We start from the raw sequence: 6,688 nt of genomic DNA, 5'->3' as shown, positions 1-6,688 counted from the left end.
TAATTATTAATTGTGATCCCTCATTTTTCCTTGTATTTTTTGTAAAGACCTAACTCTTGTTAAGGTAAATCAATTTTTGAAGAGCATGGCTGATTAATAAGATTGTTCCTAGCCCTAAAGGCAGATGGCTCTCAATTTTGTTCAGGACGCCATCCAACTAGGAAACCTAATTTCTGTTTAGAGTATAAACAGAATCCAGTCTGGGCAAGCTCTTGCTGTGGGGAATTGAACCCCTGTTTTTGGTCCACTCCATTAGATTCTAGAGTGACTCAGCGGATGAAGAAAAGAGAGAGAGAGAGAGAGAGAGAGAGAGAGAGAGAGAGAGAGAGAGAGAGAGAGAGAGAGAGAGAGAGAGAGAGGTCTGAATAGATGTGGCTTCCCTTACCCAGATTGCTAGAGGCTGCTGAGCCTCATGATCAAGTAGCCAGAGGAGCTGAAGACTTTTAGTGTATCTCATTAAATGTTCACCAATCAAGGTTGATTTTTGCTTATCAGGGAAATTCTCTTTCAGAATTTAAGACCTCTCAGGTTCTCCCTTGGCATCTTTGATTATGGAAAGAAACCACTGACCATCAATTTCTTATAGTTAGCCTAATTATGAAACTGATTATTAATTAGCCAAAAACCAATTAGCCAAATTAGCAAAAAAAAAAAAAAAAAAAAAAAAAACTATCTCTCAGAGTTTTTATTCATTATATACATAGCCTGTTTTCTGCCCTTATTTAGAGTTTTTGCTTGGGAAGATCTCCCACAGCTGGTACAACCCTAATGTAGTCCTTTAGGACCAGTATTATTTCCAGGTTATGAAAAGCAATAGAAATATCATGGTAGAATTATGAACATACTGAGTTAGAGTCACAGGACCTGTATTTGAATATTAATCCTGCCATTTACTACCTGTGTGACCTTGGGCAATTTATTTAATATTCCTGAGTCCTAGTTTGCTCATCTATAAAAAGAAAGATTTAGAATACATTACTTTTAAGGTTCCAACCAGTACTATATCTATAATTCTATAAGTATGATATTAAGAAACTCGTCAGACAGTATTTTGAAGATTTTTCTTAATTGCCATGATTAAAGTCAATTGAAAATCAGTAACTTAAGAAAAATAAAATGGGAAGATTATACTCAATGACCTCTAAGAAACAATATGGTGGTAGTGATGATATTCATATAGATGACGTTGCCTTAATTTCATTATGTTTACAAAACAGTTTATATAGATTATCTCATTTGATTCCATGATTATACCATTTCCCATTTTCCTATATATATCCAACCAACTTCCAAGTCAACTATCTGGCTTTCAGATCAAAGGAATGAAGGAAGAACATTCCACTCATTTCTTCCTTTTGTATGACTAGTCCTGACAGAAAAAAGAGGGGGGAGTTAATGCTGAATGTTAAGGGATGGCCCCAATACAGCCAAAGAATAACATTCGACTTGCCTAACTCTAGTAACAGAGATTGCTAAAAGTAAGGAATATTCTTTTTACCTTAGTTAGAATTTTTTTTAGCATATCAACACCAGCTGCCTTAAGAGGCAAAAAAAGTACATGATTCATCATTGTCATAAAAAAAAAAATTCTTAAATACCCATGTATACTTGCCATTGTGTAATGTACTTTATAAAATGAGATTAGAAGGCATGACTCTTGGCTTCCAGAAATTAATATTTGTGTACTTGTTTTATGATAACTTAAAATCATAGAAGGAATTCTGGGATATTTGGTTTCTTTATTCACTATAAACAGAAAGTCTAGTGAGTTGTAAATAGAAAGCTTTCTTTTTGAAGACACATGTTGAGAAATCTATCACACTATTGCCCATCCTCCCCCATTTCTAGTTCAGTTTAATTCAACAAAAAAATAACTGAACATGACCACACTCAGAAGAATATAGGGAAGAAAACCCCTAGAAAAAATTTGAATCTTCTTGTGGAAATGATATATAAGGAATGAAAGAGAATAGTGCAAAATTTGTATATAATCTATTGCTAAAAAGAATAGTGATGAACATTAAGTGCTTTAGGAAGTCAGAGACTATAATAAGTCAGGCAGGGAATTAATAGCATCATAAGAGGAATTAAATTTGAATTTGACCTTGAAAGATGAATTTGATTTAGAAAGATGAAGAAAGAAGGAAATTTCATATAGCACTGAATAGGAATAAATATGAGAATGTGAAACCAGTGTTGTAAGAGGAGTGGGAAAGTAATTATGGAGAGCTGAAAGATTCAACTACTGGTATATTGCAGGAAGAAAGTAAAAATGAAGTATGATGGAAATTGAGTCAATTTGAGAAATCTTGAATGACTAGATGAAAAATTTAGATTTCCTCTGATAGGAAATTAGAGCAACAGAAGGCTAAAAAAAACCTCTGGTGTAATCATCAGATCAATAACTTAATGCTAGAGTATATAAAGTTAAGTGTGAAGCACTGAGGAAATACAAAATTCAGACAAGACAATAAAACTATTCCAGAAGAGAAGTGAAATTACTAAAACTTTGCCTAAAAATGATAGATGCAACATAGTGACAGATTATAAAATGGTAAGAATCAAGATGACAAGAGACATAATGTGGCTATTGAGGTGGCAATAAGCTATAAAATAAGCAATGGGTATGAAGATCTTGTGGAGATAACAATTAGGATCTGGTAACTGACTGAATGTGAGAGGACAGAGAGAAAGGAGAATAAGTGATAACCTCAAAGTTATGGACAATTAAGATCTGGCAGAAAGAAGGCATTGTGGACATAAATAATAAAGACAGGAGATGCAACTTCAGGAGTAAGATTAGGAGTTCATTTATGGACACATGTATGAGGTACCAGTGGGAAATTTCTGATAATATATTATGTAGATAGTTGGATATTTGAGATTAAAGTCTCAAATGCTCAAGTCTCAAAAGAGGTTAAGGAGGATAAGGACCAAAACAGTTCATTGGAGCTGCCAATTAGATCACTGATGACTTTATAGAGTACCATTTATTTGAATGTTGGTTCAGAAGCCCAAGTGAAAAACCCCTATTTTTCAGTATTGTACTAGAAAGGCTAGGCTATGTTAACAAGATAAGAAAAAGAATTTGAAGGAATGTAAATAGGCAACAAGGAAACAAAGCTATCACTTTTTGCAGATAATATGATGGTTTACTTACAGAACTCTAGAGAATTAGCTAACAAACTATTTGAAACAATTAACAAATTTACCAAAATTGAAGGATATAAAATAGACCTACACAAATCATCAGTATTTCTATATATTACCAACCAAACCCAGAAGAGATAGAAAGAGAAGTTCCATTTAAAATACCTTCAGACAGTATAAAATAATTGAGAGACACACTCAGCAACTATATGAACACAATCACTAAACATTTTCCATACAAATAAAGATAGATCTAAACAAATGGAGAAATATGAATTGCTCATGGGTAAGCCAAGCAAATGTGATAAAAATGACACTTTTATCTTAAGTTACCATTCAGTGACATAACAAAGTACTAAAGAAGTATTTTATAGAACTAGGAAAAAACAACAAAATTCATCTAGAAGATAAAAGGTCAAATATATCAAAGGATAAATGTGAAGAAAAATAGCCTAGCGGTACCAGATTTCAAACTATATTACAAAATGGTAATCATGAAAATAATCTGATACTGCATAAGAAATAATGATCAGTGGAATAGATTAGATACACAATACACAGTAGTAAATGACCATAGTAATCTAGTGTTTGAAGAACCCGAAGATCCAAGCTCTGGGGACAAATACTTACTGTTAAACAAAAATTGCTATAAAAACTGGAAAGTAGTCTTAAAGAATCTAGGCACAGACCAACATCTCATACTGTATTTTAAGATTGGGTCAAAATGTTTACCCAATTTAGACATATGAAATGATATAAGCAAATTAGAAGGACATAGAGAAATTTACCTCTCAATTCTATGGGTAAAGGAAGATTTTATGACCAAGGGAGACAGAGAAAATCATAGGAGGTAAAGTAGATAATTTTGTTTATGTGAAAATAAAGATTTTGCACAAACAAAACAAATGCAGCCAAAATTAGAAGGAAATTAGGAAAGTAGGGGGAAATTTTACATTTCTCTCTGATAAAAGTCTCATTTCTCAAATATACAGAAAACTGAGCCAAATTTAGCTTTCCCAGTTGATAAATGGTCAAAGGAGATGAACACACAATTTTCAGAAAAAAATGAAAAATATCAAGAGAGACATTTTTAAAATCTCTAAATCATTATTGAATAGAAAAATACAAATTAAAATAACTCTAAAGTACACCTCATAACTATAAGGTTAGTTAACATGAAAGAAAAGGAAACTGACAAATGCTAAATAGGATGGGGAAAATAGGCACTGTTGGCATTATGGTAGATAGGTGACACAGTTAATAGATCACTGTGCTTGTAATCAAGATGATTCATCTTCCTGTCTCAGGCTTTTGATGAGTGACTCTGGACAAGTCATTTAACCCTGTTAGCATCAATTTCTCATCAATAAAATGAATTAATTAATAATAACTGAGGAAACAATCTGAGTAGTAAAAATTTATTAGAAAACCAGGCATAATATATATCAGTGAACTCCCCAGTCAGTTCAAAGACTCTGAATATAGTCTTTGACATACTAAAACAATTAAACAAATAAGACCAATTAAAAAATTAACCAGGATACAAAATTAGGTAATCTGATTTCTATTTGGAAGAAAAAAGTAAATTTGGGAGGAGGAAAGTAAATAGATGCAATTCTCTGAAAACAGAAAAAGAAGTGTCCTACTCCCCACCAAGTATCTGTATTCACTCAAAAGAACATGGAAACAATAAATAGCTAACAAGTACGAAATGAATTTTCATGTAAGACATTTCGGTTGCTTAAAAGGTATAATTTGTGAGAAAATTCCTCGTATCAACATTTGAATCTGATCATATTTCTGGTCAATAGAACCTAGGTCTTCAGTCAAGTCTCTAAGCAGCAGGTAGAGATAGAACAGCTTCCCAGCCACTTAGAGCTAGGTTCAAAAAATGAAATACAATTTTCTTGCAATTCTCACAATTGAATAAAGTTTCTCAGAAGATAGAAAGTGAATGAGACCTATGATTAAATAGAAAAGGGACTAAGCTCCAGTCTTAAGTCAAAAGATAGAGTCAGTGTGATTCATTCAATCCCCACTACCACTTGTTGTTTTAATACCCTCAACCTTCAGAGAGAAGATTGATAAACTTTAAGTGCAGATTAAAGCACATTTTTCAGTTTATTTTTCTTGTCTTTTTTTGCAACATGGCTGGCAAGGAAATGTTTTTTGCATGACTTCATGTGTATAGTGGGTATCATATTGCTTAGCTTCCCAATGGGTGAAAAAGGAGCTGGAAGGAGAGAATTTGAAACTCAAAACTTAAAAATGAATGTTAAATTTAAAAACACATAATATACATATATAGACAAATATATGTGTGAATATATGTATAAATATTGTATTTTTGTATATCTATATCTATAGCTTAATTTATATATTGGTAAATGACCAGAAGTCAGTAATGAGGCTGAGATTAAAGAGGCACAAGAAAGAAGTAATGACTGATAGAACAACTATCCTCTGCAGGAGGCAGAACTTATAGAATTTTGCAGTAAAATAGGTATTTGCAGCAAAGCCTGTTGATGAGACAAGAGATGAACCAGTTTGAACAGTTGATATGTTGAATGAAAAAAAGGAATCAACAAGGGTAGGTTAGACGATCACTAAATAGCACCAAAGGTTCAAATGGGATGGTGGGTCATGAATGTACAATAGATAAAGATGCTTGGTTTTGTGATTTTGTGATTTTCTATATCTGACCTAGACAGCTATAGTTCAAAGATGAATTGACTAGAGAAGAGAACGTCCATATTAGAAGCAACAGAAATTCAGGATAGCAAAGGATTCTAAGGAAGAAGGGAAGTAGTTTTAGTGAAATGGTTGCCTATGGAATCAAGACCAGGAATGGTAGCAAAACTAAATACTTGGATGTAAAGGGTATTTTCTTTTCTAGATGCTTTTGAAAAGTTCAATGATATAAGAGAAATTGTGGATAATGGAGAAAGTGCCCTAAAAGGCAGGGTGAAATGGAGTAAACTACAGACAAAAAGGAACAGACTGAGAAGGATTGGAAATTATTAGAATAGGGGTAAGAATAAGGGAGATAGTTGTATGTGAACATCATGTATATATTAGACAGTAAAATGAAATAAATAAAGTAGATTTGTTTAATAAGAACCCATACTCCAAGGTAAGTGAGAAAGTACTCAGACTTTAATGAATTCAAATTGCCATTGCCAAGGTATTATAAAAACTGATAGATGTGACTCCCAAGGTGCTGGTCATTACCTTTGTTCTCATTTTCCAATTTAAAAAAAAGTTTAGTTTTATTTTTATACCATGGCCATTTCCCCATAGCCAATTATAGCATTACCTCCCACACACACAACCTTCCTCTAAAAAAGATAACATTTGGCCCAAACCAATCAGTATGGAGGCCATACCTGAAAGCATATGCCACATTGCAGTATGATAAATTGGACTCAGAAAATTATATTTCAGAAAGGAAATTGACAATCTGAAAGGTATCCAATAGAAGGCCACCAAAATAGAAAAGGGTCTAGAGGCCATACTGTATTAGTATCTATTGAAGAAG

This window comes from Sminthopsis crassicaudata, chromosome 3 (assembly GCF_048593235.1).
Source record: "Sminthopsis crassicaudata isolate SCR6 chromosome 3, ASM4859323v1, whole genome shotgun sequence".
NCBI classification, from domain to species: domain Eukaryota; kingdom Metazoa; phylum Chordata; class Mammalia; order Dasyuromorphia; family Dasyuridae; genus Sminthopsis; species Sminthopsis crassicaudata.
The sequence above is the reverse complement of the archived record's forward strand: the minus strand, read 5'-3'. Positions refer to the sequence as shown.